This window comes from Dromaius novaehollandiae, chromosome 18, assembly GCF_036370855.1.
Source record: "Dromaius novaehollandiae isolate bDroNov1 chromosome 18, bDroNov1.hap1, whole genome shotgun sequence".
In the NCBI taxonomy this organism is placed as follows: domain Eukaryota; kingdom Metazoa; phylum Chordata; class Aves; order Casuariiformes; family Dromaiidae; genus Dromaius; species Dromaius novaehollandiae.
Window position 1 is genome coordinate 14,052,480 of NC_088115.1, and position 12,896 is coordinate 14,065,375.

At 51.4% G+C, this 12,896-nt stretch overlaps 1 protein-coding gene across 1 annotated transcript in view; it reads left to right on the forward strand.

Moving 5' to 3' along the window:
• Positions 1-12,896, forward strand: part of MAP2K6 (mitogen-activated protein kinase kinase 6) — a 51,863-nt gene that overhangs the window by 10,104 nt on the left and 28,863 nt on the right. The window lies entirely within an intron of this gene.

Below are 12,896 nucleotides of genomic sequence, written 5' to 3' on the forward strand. Positions count from 1 at the left end.
CTTGCTAAAGAAATGGCTTGGGACACATTTCTCTATTTCCATGAATATCTTCATTTGGAAGTAAAAGTTATTGACACTCTAGTTACAACTCTCAGAATAATGAAATCAAATGGCCAGTTGGCCCTCTATGGTGTTTGGAACATAAATTGCTCCTTTTTTTCCTAAGGTGGCTTCATTCATGAGCATAAAATTAAAACCCGAGGTTTTATATGCAGTGCATCAGCAGTAGAAGATGGCTTGGTAACAGCACAGTTAAGTGTCCAGCATTTACAATATGCTGCGGAAGTTAAATGTGTTTTTGGTAAAATGAGACTGCTGTGGCTGCCTGGAGTACATGGTAACAGAAATAAAACCGTAGATCAGATTACCATGTGATACCATTTATGTGTTGTTATATCCCACTGGGCGGGTGATGACACCAAGACAGAAATCCCTCCGAAAAGGAGAGATGCCTGCTCGGAGGGCAGAGAGATTGCTGTAAAAAGATACAAGTGCATTAATGCGTCGGGAGCAGCAGTTCAGAACTGGAGGACAATACAGGTACATGCTTTTTTGTTGGGGTTGTCCTTTTGGTTGGGTATGGCTGAGACATAGGCTTCAAACCTGCAGACACCTAGGCACGGCACCCAGCCTACAGATGCTTGCTGTAAAGACTTAAGCTGACAGTCCAGGAGAGCCCTTGGGAGCACATTCCCGCGCTGAAGCACAGCCTCGGCGGGCACACGTGCTCGTGTTAAGCACGTGCTTCCCTGTGAGCATCATCAAGGCGTGAGAACTTCCCTGGCCAGAGCCCTGCGCCTGCATCGGGCTCCGCGGCTGCAGCACAGCTCCGTGCAGCCAGTGTCTGGAAACGTCGCCTTCCTTTTCCAAAGCGCTTTGCATTTCCCGGGACTGGCAGTGCCTCCGGCTTGGAAACCCCCGTCAGCTCTCCCGGCACACCGGGGCCAGTCCTGCATCGGGGGAGATTGGTCACCTTTCCGGCTTCCAGGAAGCCTGGCAGATACCAAACGCAATCCGTTTTCTTTGGGGGGAACAAACCTCTGCGGTGGAGTCCTCGTTCGAACGGTGGTGCTGCTTTAAAAACACCTTGCGCCGAGGCATCGGGAGAAAAGCCCAGCTGCACTGAACACGTTCGGAAGCTGAGAACCAAAATTGAAACTTGGGTGAAGCCTCGAGCAAAAAGGCATGTATGGGCCGTTTCGCAGGAAGGAGATTACTGTGGCCTATCTAAAGCCAGATTTAAGAAAGTTGTTTTCCGAGGCTCTGCAGAGCAAGGTTGAAAGGACATGGATGTTTTGTTACTGTGGCAGGTTTTCCAAGGAGCAGCGAGTTAGGAAAATGAAGAAACATCTTTTAGCTGGGTTGGGGGCTTGCAAACTTAAAGCAAATCCAAGCTCCCACCGTGGCTGGGGCAGAAAAGACACCTGATTTTGTGCTGTGTATAGAGAGGCATGCTGCGGTCTGCTAAATATGCATGTAGGAAGGCCGTCAGAGCCCCGTAGTTGCACGTGGTCACCACTGCGGTATTTCGAGGCGAAATCTCGGTGGATAAGAGGAAATGAAACAAGCAAGTGGAATAATGAGAGTCACACAAAGCTCGCGGGTGAACCTGGAGCATCCTTTCTCCCACGGTCAGCGTGAGAGCTTCAGCTCCCGACCGAAGGGGCCGACGTGGGCAGAAGTAGGCTGACCACCGGCAGAGCCTGCCCGTCCCTGCGGAGGCTTTTTAGGGTGCTTTTGCTGCAGTGAGGGGCAGAGCACGTGCCAGCCCCTGCGCCGGGGTGCGGAGAGGCAGCGCAGGGCACAAGAAGCTTGGTTGGGACCTGGCTGAGGGCTTCCAGGAGCTGAAAGGCTGTTGTTGTAAGGGCTGAGCGCATTCCTCCCCCTTTATTAATTTATTTTATGCAAGGAGCTGAAAGCTCAGATTGCTCTCGCTTTGTAGAGATTATAATCTGCCCGGGGAGGTTCTGCTGCAAGTGAGGACAGAGATGGCTGTTTTTGCAGGGTGGAAGATGGAAGTCGGGTGTCACCAGGCCCAACCTTCAGGCAATGTACATTAGCAATTGTCTGTTGATTTATTTATCGTTTGCAGACTTTGAGTAAGCCATCCAGCATCCGTATGTCTTTGCACGGCTTGATCCATCGAAGTTTGCAAAGTGCTTTCCCTGTCGGCCGTGCAAAGCCCTGCTCGTGTTGCCTGGAGGAGCAGGAGATGATGAGCTCCGTGCTGGCGTTCGTCCCCCGCGCAGCAGGTCGCATCCACCTCCGCTGGTGTCTGGGTGCCCGTGGCAGGTGCTCTTGGACAAATAAGCAAAGAAACGGAGGTAGCAGCGGGGAAAGCAGCCGCGGCCTCCCAGTCCTGGTGCACAGAAGCCCTGTTGTTCCCAGGGTGAATTCCAAGGGCCTTTCTCCAGGTCCGAGTCCAGCAAACTCCCACTGGATGCAGGCGACCAAGGTTTTGAAAACAAAGCAGCAACTAAACCAAAAGTCCCTCGTAAAAATCCCCCCGAGGGCCAGGAGGCTCTTGACAAACAGCTTCCCCAGCCCGGGATTCCTGTGGATTTCCTAATTTGAGATAAGCAGCAAAGAAAACAGTCCCTGGGCCGGGAAGGCAGCGAAGCCAGTGGACCTTGGCAGGAGGAAAACACGGGCTTGATTTATGGTTTGCTGGTGATTTGAGGGAGTGACTCCCCCTGCTGCTCGTAGCGCTCGGTTTTTATTAGTGTTATTTCTAGCGATAACGGGGGCAGTGGGAGAGGTCACGGGGGCTTGCAGACGGGCCTTGCAGCGCCGCGGGATCTCCCTCCGCTGCCGTAGCTTTTCCAAAGCATTTCCGCTGGGCAATATTGCGCCGAATGCCATGGCCGTGTGTTTGGTGCCCCTTACTCGAATGTGGGCAGTTTGACCTCGTTCTTCGGGTCCTCGCATGGGGCAGTGTCAGTGTGAGCTGGGGTCGTGCTGCGGCTTGCTCGGGAAAAGCCCTTTTTGTCCTTTTTGTTTGCCAGCCAAGGGCCAAGGTCCCGCTGCGGGTAGCTGCCCCGTTTGCAGTGGAGGTGGCTTTGGCGCTTGCAGCCTCAGCTGGGCAACAGCAGATGATGACCTGGGTCTGAAGGTGCTGGGGACGGCATGGAGGGAGCAGAAGGGTTGAAGTCGTTTTTCTCTTGGCATAATGAGGACAGCTTGGGCCGGGTACGGAGCGCTGGGTGGAGAGAGGCACACGTGCGCGCAAACAAGGGTTAGGGAACTTGCCCGCAGTCCTGGACGGGGTCCTTGGGGCTGCAGCTACAGCGTGCATATCCTGACGGTGAGTCTCATCTGCTCACCATCTCCTTCCCTCCTTATCCCATGGCTTACACAGCAGAGCGTGTAGATCACGCAGCATCTCCACAGCTGGAGTGAATTGTTGGAGGACCATAGATTCCCATTTGCCACCAGCCCAGGAGATGCCTGCGCTGAGGAGGAAGATGGTGATCTCCTGGAGATGCATGCTGCAGCAGGGCTTCTGCTGGTGGCTGGTACCTGTGCATAACTGCTTAGCGCCCGACGAGGCACCTGCACCGTGCTAGAGCCTGGCTGCGCTGCATCCAGAGTGCCTTCTCTGCTAGGTAACGTTGCCACCTTTTGCACAGAGATGCCAGCTATACGTAAGGAGTCCTGCCCTTTCCCCTGGGGCTTCAAGGTCTCATGAGTTGGTATACATACAAGATGAATTCAGCCAAAGTATTGTAACAGGACTTTTAATATTAAAGTCTCTTGTGCCCTATCCTGAAACCTGTAGGTAGGCCGAACCTTGATTTCTACCATCTCCCGCTGTTTGTCGTCACCTGCCCGTTTCCTCCGAGCCGTGAGCATTGGGAGGGAGCGCGTGGGGAGCAGGCTTGTTCTCTCCTGGCTGTGGTTCTGCGTTATGCACCTGCTGTTGGTGTGGAGGGAGCGTGGTGGGGAGGAAGGGTGGGCAGTCTTTGGGCTTTGGGCTCCTCCACAGCCATAAGCTATTGCTGAGTGTGAGTGTGGCTGATGTCAGTGAGATGTTATATGAGCAGCCACAGTACGGCACTGGTACAAAAAGCTGTGCAGGTCCCAGCTTAAACCAGTACAGAGGTAGCAGGTAGGGGATGCAAAGCCCCTTTGTACATGGCAGCTCAGAATTGGTCAAGGGACTGTGGTCTTACAGTGACTGGCTGTTTTCTGATGGTCTGTGAGTGTGAAAAGGGTGCTGAAGGCCCCTTTTCCTATCACGATGGTATTTCTGTGACCCAACACTGGAGGGAGGTGCAGGGAACACGTAGGGGCAGAGCCCAGCTGGAAGTGTGGTCCTGGGTCCCCAGCCATGGAGAATCTGAGCAAGTGTTGGAGCCCGTAAAACAGCTCAGCAAGGTTGCAGCAACATCTGTGGGGCACAGAAGGTCACCCTGAACCATCATACTCTGTGCCCTGCCACTTGGTTGTATCATCCTTCATCAGATGGTCAACCTTCATCTTAAAACTGGTGTTGGGGGTTTGCTGCCCCACAAAACCTGCTGGAAGGTTGTTCCAGTCTGTGATTGCTCCGGTAGCGCCTGGCTTCCAGCGAGCTCCTGTGGACTACAGGAGGTAAAAAGCTGTTTTAGCCCCTTACCCGCACTTCCCACCACCCCTGCAAACCTGAGGTCGGTGTGCATGCCTTAGCACAGGACTCCTGTCTAATCTCTATCAAAGCATCTCTTCCGTTTCACGCTCAGAAAGTCTTAACTCGTCTAAAATTTAGAGGTGCTGTCTTATCAGAGTGGCAGACTCCCATAACCGAAATGTGCAGCTAGATAAGAAGAAATCGCATCCCTCAGGTTTCTTTCGGTGCTGACAGGAACAAGCTGACACAGGAGGCTGCCGCCCTTTCGCAGAACGTGTTAAGTGAAAAATGAGCGGAGTGAGAGAGATCAGACCGAATCAGGAAATTAGCCTCAAAACAGAACTGCTGCATTACAGCGCTTGCTGAAGGGCAGGCGCAGAGGTTCTGGTATTTGCACGGTTTGGTGGCATTTCTGTGCGTCTGACTGGGAGGGTGCAGGGGTTGGTTCGTCTGCTGGAGTCCTGCCGGCAAAGCTTGCTGCTCCGAGCGTTGCGCGAGTGTTTTGCGCTCGCCCTGCTCAGAGCTTGGCCCGGCGTCTCCCGTCGGAGGCCGGGCGTGAGGCAGGCGTGCAGGGCTGACCTTGTGCATTTACCCGGCAGCAAAACGAAACATCCTTGTCTTCGCTGTGTCTGTGCCGCAGCAGAGCTGACGTGCATCAGGCACCACGAGTTGAAAACGCAGCAGAGACAGGCCCTGAGACACAAATAACACCGGCTTAATCCGTGCGGACGTTGCACAACCTTCCCCGCGTGGTTCATTCAGTGCACCTCGGTCGCTGCTTGCAAAACCCCGGCTATTTTGGTTCGGGGCCTCTCCTGCGCCAGGTTCATTACAGGTTGCAGGACTGAGTCATCGGAGCAAGTGAGCGCTGCGAGGACGAGGCCCGCGGGCAGCTGCCTGCTCCGCTCGCGCGCCGGCACCGCGGCCTCTGAGGGCCCCAGCAACGTAACGGAGGTGCTGACGGCCTCAGCGGAGACTTCGGGATCTGCCGTACGCAGCGAGAACTGCTCGCAGGCCTGGGCACGCTCTGCTCCGATCTTCAGGAGCGCTGGGAATTCACATGGAAGAGGAATCCGCCATCGCTGGCCCCCGTGACCTGCCGTCGGCCCAGGCTTATCTGCGGCGTGGGTTTGCAGATGTTGATTTTCCAGATGTTAGCAGAGGGTTTTTCTCTCTCCTTATTCCCACTGCATGGGCTGACTTTGCAAGAAGAAAGCAACCGCCTCTGGGCTTTGGCTCTGAGGCCGTCTGCTCCTTGCCAAACCCGGTTGGGTTGTATTTGGGGTGATGTGTCGGCTGCATTTAAGGCACTGGGAGATTTGCCACTTCCCTCCTTCGGAGCAGCTCCCCGGCTGAGCGCAGCTGCCTCGGCGGCCGCCGGCACCACAGAGGAGCAGGGGAGGAAGGGAACCAGGAAAAGTGACTCAAGCGCTCTGTTTAGTCCAGTGGCATTTCCAGGTTTGGTGTTAAATGAGAGATTTTTTTATTTTTTTGAGAAGAGCACGGAGGAGGAATGGAAGCGCGAGACGTTCGGAGGAGCTGCAGGCTGTCCCGTGGATATCCCTGCGCCTGGCCCGGTGTTTCGGCCATATCCTGGTTCCGGTGCACGTTGGCAAGGCCCACCGCAGTCATAAACACGCTCTCGCCTTTCCTGCTTCCCATCCCAAAATATGCCTGCTGGGAAGGGGAAAAAAAAGAAAGGAAGTAACGCCTCAGTTCTTGAGAGGGAAAGGTGCGAGTCTGGGCCAGGGCTGGGATCCGCCGGCCGCCGGGCCGGGCCGGGCCGGGTGAGCCCGTGGTGCAGGCCGCAGCTCGCGGCGGCGACGCGAGGCGGAGCGACGCGGCGGTTAGGAGCCGTCTGGCAGCACCGCCGCACGCGGCCACTCCGCTCCCTTCCCGTGAGCAGCCCCACGAGGAGTTGTTAAGGAAACAGATTTCCAGTTTGCCGTTTCCAAGGAGTTATTGCAAACAACCGCGGGTGAAGGCACAGATAAAAGGCGTGCGAGGCATGGCCTCCCCGTTCCGTGCAGCAGAGGCATCGCGTTCCTCGCCAGGGCGTCTCTGTTTGCCCCCGGCCCATCCGGTTTTTCCCTGCAGCGATGGGGAAGCAGCCGGGTGGTGGCACTTGGCCACCCCTATTTATTGACAGGGATGAGCAGAGAGCAGCTTGATGGTGTTTCAAGGGGGCAAATGCAGCAAAACATTCACTTCATCTTGTCCCTCGGCCTTCAGCTGATACTTCAGTGGCTTTTGAGAATCTCTTGCATTTAAATTCCTTTTCTGTGGCTTAATGAGGGGCTGGAAAACAGATTTTTTGGCCTGCTTTCGTGCCACTTGCTGCTTAGATGAACACCTAGCTTTTGTTTCTTTCCAGCTGTGGCTTGGCTTAAGATGTGCGTTTGCAAACCGCGTGGTGGGGGCAGCTCAGGCCTCGCTCTGTCCTGCCCGCGGCACCCCGCTCTCCCGTCTGACGACGCTGCTTTACCTGGTGCCTTGTAGCGTCAGTGAGAGGGTTATCAAAATACATGATCCCGGGAGTCCCAGCCGGGGAGGGTGAGTGGTGGGAGAAGAAGGCCTCCCGTGAGCCACCCCAGCCGATCCGCCAAACCCCTGTCGCTGCCACCAGCCCCCCGGGTGCTTCTGTATCCCCTGCAGATCTGTCCCAAAGAGATCTGAAACCAGCGGGCTCGGTCTGATCACCCGCTCTGATCGCCCGTCTAACATAATTCAATGGATTTGTCCCAGGCGAAGGAAGGAGGTGGTGACGAAGCACCTGCCTGCAGGCCTGCTGCGAGGACCTGCGAGAGGGCGGGTGGGCTCTTGCGGGAGGGTGGCAGCCTTGGAAGATAAATCTGTGCTAATATAACAACCAGAAGTCGCTAGCTCATGGATTTGTGCCTGTTTGTGTTTGTTCTTTTTGACCGAGGGCTTGATTGAAGTTTCAGCTGGACTAGAGCCAGCTTGCGAAGAGTCCAGGTCCCGTCCCGGGAGCGTGCCTGCTCCCTCAGCCCTGCAGCCCGCTCGCTTTAAACACACGTTGTTATCTGTGTGTATTTTCATCCTTAGGCACAGCGCGTTGGCCGGGAGCACGAGGCGCCTCTGCCCGCTGACTTGTTTAGTCTGGAGGTGGCGGGTGCTGCCTGCGGGGATGCAGGAACGTGCCACGCCGCTGCGGTCCTCGGGCTTGGCTGGGGCCTCCTCGGCGGTGGCATTCCCTGGTGGAGAGACATGGGCAGAATTCAGCGCCTTTCACCTCGATAATTAATGAGTGGCTGATGAGTTGCTGGAGCACGATAGCCGAGGACGGTGTGAGACAGACAAGTCCATCACCTGCCAGTGCGTCCGCTCGTGTCTCGAGGTGGGCTTGTAGCAGCTGGGACCATCGCTCTTGTGTTAACCTTTAGTGATTTGCAAACATAAATAATAAACATGTGAGATGATCTGTAATACTTTTCATATTAAAAAATTGGGGTGTTACCCTCTTTGGTCACCTTGTGTGAGAGTGATGTTGAACATGAGGTTGCTCTGTCTCCTGCAGCAGGTCCCCAAATTGCACCACGAGAGCCTGCTCTGTGCGTGGTCCAGGCGTGTTAATGGGTGACGTTCTCAGAGGTTGGGTGTTTCCACTCCTGGCCCACAAGGCTTGAACTGCCCAGTGACAACGCCGAACCTGTCACTGCTGAAATGCGGGCAGGAATTGGGCCCCAGGAACGAGATGCCCTTTGCGTTCAACAACCACGTCTGTGCCTGAGCAGCTGTCTCCTGCAGGGCATTTCTTGGGGATCCGGGACAAAAAACTTCACTCCCTTTGGAGAAAGGGCAGATAACTTGGCTTTCAATAACTTTCAAGAAAAGCAGACAAAAAATCATTAGGAAAGCCAGGAATAGTAATGAGCCACTTTTCTAAAGTGGGAGAAAGAGGCATTTCCCTCCTGTGAAACTCTACCAGCGACTCGTATGCTAAAGAGTATTATTTGAGAGAAAGAGTTGCTCCATGACTATTGAACATGGCTTTAATAATAAATTGTGGTGAAGACAGAACTGGTTAATATCCTTTGAAGGAAGTGGGAGCCTTTTGTGGCAAGAAACCATTTACTTTGGATTATATAAAAAGTTTTTGACTGCAGTGAAAAGTCCGGAGACTGGGGAATGGGATTGTCCTCCAGAAGTAAAAGTTTATTTTCTGTTACAGCACACGTGGGTAGTGAATTCCTCTGTCTTTCCTTTCTTTATTATTCTCTGTTATGGTTCCTACAGTTTTTTCAGTGAAACTTTGAAGTTTCCTTTGTTAATATTGATATTTAACATTGGGCTAATTGAAATGGGCTAGCAACATTAATCTCTATGTACGATCTGTCAGTGGCAGTGGAAAGAGGTTAATAAGCCTATTGGAAGCTGTATTTTTCTCCCTTCCCTCAGGAATTGGGTTTAAGACCTTCACAGGGAAGTGTGTAATGTGTTTTTGCTAAGTCAGTTTTTCTTGCTCCTATTATAATTCTGCCTTTAGACCTCATTTTATTCTCAGCATTGACTTCCCTGGACTGGTGTAGTCAATGCCCATTTTTAGGGCACATAATGTGCGTAGCTGTCGCAGAGAAAATTGCAGTGATGTTGTAACTAACACCTCAGATTAGTACTGTCTACGTCGTTGGACTTTTCTGTTAAGCACTGAGTTTTTTTAAAGGTGGCAACTTCTCTAGCTTCGCTCGGTTCAGTACTTGCTGTGGGTAATTGCTTTGCTAAACGGGGGTAGATTTAAGCTTGTGCTTAAAGTCAAGGACACCCTGAATGTTTTGCTGAATCAGAACCTAGTTCTGAAGCTGTTTCTCTGCTTTGCTCAAAACCATTCTCTTTTTCCTCAATTATTCTGAAAAATTGGCTTTTGGAGTCAAGTGTTTGTGAAAGTCTCCGTGCAGAAAATTGCAGGGACAAGCTCTAAAATGAGCTTTAGCTCACAGGCTCGGAGACCAGAAAGCCACCAGTGGTTGTTTATGCCAGAAACACATGATTTTTTGGATGTCTGGAAGCAGATGTATGATCACATCTGTTAATTAGCCAGGACTGTGAGCCTTGTGCAGAAGGAGCCGCGTTTCGGCTTCATGCTTTGTACGATGGCACCCGCGGGCTTGCGTTCTTGCAAACAAGGAGTTGCAGCCAACCCCCCCAGACTACTGATGCTCCGGCCCTGGAGGGTTTGTGCATTATGGTCAAAGTATTTTGGTGTCCACGAAGGCTGAATGCCACTTGGAGCTTTAGCACGGCTTGTACGTGGATGCCTGGTGTCCAGCACGGGCCGCTTTTGTGCTTCGACCTGTCTCCGAGTTGGGGGACCTCTTTCTTTAGTCACCTGTTTTTATGCGATCTGCGGTCTCTCTGTTTCTCTGCCAGCTTTGGTTGAAATTGGCCAGTGGATTTAAAGCTATTGCAAGGAACCCAGGCTGACAAATGCGCCCACACCGTGGTTTTCCTCAGGAACCAAAGCTAAAAATAATAATGGTTCATAAAAACATGAAAAATATACTGTTTTTCTGGTGGATGGAGTAGGCAACATCAAATTTTGTATGTTACTGATAATTGTCTGAAAGTGAAGAGCCTCCACACTTGAAGCTCCTTACAAATGGCTTCCTGCTCCAAATTGCAATTTTAATATAGTGTATTCTTCCAAAGCCTACGTCTTCTCTGTTAAACTGAAGGCTTTGACAGAAGGATCCTTGCTTGGCAGTTATTATTCAGGAAGACGGATCTTGGGGCTTCCAATTAAAAAAAAAAAAAACCACTCCAAGCATCAGTGCTTGAGCTGGGGGGAAGCTCCTTGCAGGGAGGGCGAGCCGGCCCTGGAGCCTTGGTGCGGATGCAGGGTGCTGGCACGCGCGTCTGCAGCAGAAGCCCATCGCTGCCTCCGTTGCCTGGGGTCTGCTGTGGTGCCTTTCCCGTGTATTTTTTATGTAGAGCGAATTTAGCGCTGGAAAAGGGGCAGCATGTTCTGTATTGTCACCGCGGGTGTGTTTGCATGGAGGTGTCCGGGATTTCACGCAGGGGTGCAGCAAGATCGGTCCCTCCGGACGCAGGTGCACGGCTCATTGCATCTCCTGCCCTGCTGAAAGAGGCTCTCTCCCTAATCCACATGCTCCAAGTGATAGGCGTTAGCTTGCATGTTTGGGTTTTTTTTGCTAACCTGTATGCAAGGAGACCTGGCATCTGGAGCGATTTGGGCCCAGACCTGGCCCTGTGCACAGTGGTGAGGGTGACCGCGCCGTGCTCCGGATTTTAAGGCAGTGTCAGGTTGGTGCTGCCGGTGTGAGTGCCGGCTGCGGTAATTCCGGTTTGCAATTCCTCCTCCTGGTGCTGTCATGAAACCCGTGTTTTCTTCTTGTCGTTGTTGTTGCTTTCTTCATTCTTGAAAAGAAAACCCCAAAGAACGTTAAACTGTGCCTGTGTCTTGGCAACTCGAGGATGTGAACAGATTGTGCTTCAAAAAAATGGCAAAGTTTCAAAATATTGTATTCTGTTAAGAAGAGGCAAGGAAAATAAACTCCCCAAAGTGCAGATTTTATTTCACCAGAAGGCGGAAGGCTTTTAATATTTATTTGGGTTTGGCATTTTGCTACCTAGTTCTTCTGCTGACACCACTTGTGAACCACGATAAGATTAAATGTGGCACAATCTGTTCTGGTCCGTGTTCAAATTAGGTTGATTTCCAGCAGGTTCGTTTTCACCCTCCCAGAACTGCCTGCGAGCAGGTTCCTGAGACGCGGGCGCAGCATGTGTGATCCTGCAAGCACATCCGCATCCGAGGGGAGTGGGGCTTGCGGAGGACGGAGGCAGATTTTTGGAGGCGGAGAGATCGCTGGGATGGCAGACTCAGAGATTGCCAAAGAAATTGGATTTTTGTTAGTTTGCATTGCAAGGCCTGTATTTTTGAGATTCTGGGTTTGGGTTTTTTTTGGTAAAACAAGATGACATCAAGAATGCTGTTACCAATTTCTTGTCCTGCTGGACACAACGTGCACTTGACCACGGCTTGGGCACAAGCAGTAGCTGGAGCATCCAGCACAGCAGGGCTTGATTCTTGGTTCTGCCTTCTACAGAGCTTTGTAATACAATTAAGAAAATAACTGGAAATAAAAGGGTCAAATGAACAGCTCTGCTAACTGTAGAAATTCCTGCGCTTGTTCTTATAATTATTTTTGCTTCCCTACAGACCAGCTTCCACCTCTTGGGAAATCTGAGAGCTATTCCTCATGCCTCTGAGTAATCCTGCTTCTTTTAACTTTGTATGTGGCCTTTTCTCTGTTAGACTGGAAGCTCCTTGGAGCAGAGAACTGGCTTTTTTCTTCCTATTTAAGTCTGCAGCTCTGTAGATGTTTGACAACAACAGCGAGTGTGCACAGTAGTTTCCAGTAAATGCTTTTCCCGCAAAGTGTCAGCTGGATTGTAATGCCTGTCCCATGCTGGAATTATTCCTTGCCAAACAGAGCGAGCGTGATCTTGTCTCTTGGAGCAGACTAGAAAAGAAGATTGGCAATCTGAAATGGCTTATTGCTTCAAAAAAGGTCATTTTCAGTTCTGGGTACTTGTCCTTTGATCTAGCACCCCTGCGGCACTGGGATGTGCAGGCATCTATCGACCTGAGTTTGTGTCAAGAGGAAAAACAAACTCAAACATGCATAGGTAACGTTTGAAGGAGAGTGTTGGGAACAGCGAGTAGAAATCATGCTTAAAAGAAAGGCAGTAATTGATATAAATTGTTAGGTTAAAAATGTTTAAAGTCTAAATTAGATGCTTGTGCTTTTTTGGGGACCACAGATTTTATTACACACCCAAACAGCCAGATGTTTACCTTGGGGTTTTGGTGACATGACTTATGTTTCAGGTTATTTTATCCACGAATTCAAAACCCCGTGCTGAAATGTGGCTGTATATGTTTAGTCATAAAAGGGTTCTTGTGTTTCTCTAGTCTGCCTGGCTCTTACATCTGCCGACTTGGACCCCATTTACAGGAGAGCCTGCATTTGAACTGCTTCGGAGTTTGAGTTTTATCCAGCTCAGAAAAGCTTGGCTGGTCAGTGTGAACAGAAACAAATGGTTTTGCAGCCTGAAAACTTATTTCTGCTTTATTTTTGGTGGGTTTGCACAGCTTTAATGACCACGAGGTGAAATAGCAGTTTAAACAGGATCAGAATCTGGTTCTGGACTTTCAGATTCAATTTTAAAAGACTTTAAATCCTGCCAGAGTTCACACTTGCATATCTGGAATGGTTTAAAATCTGTCTAAGAAACAGTCTAA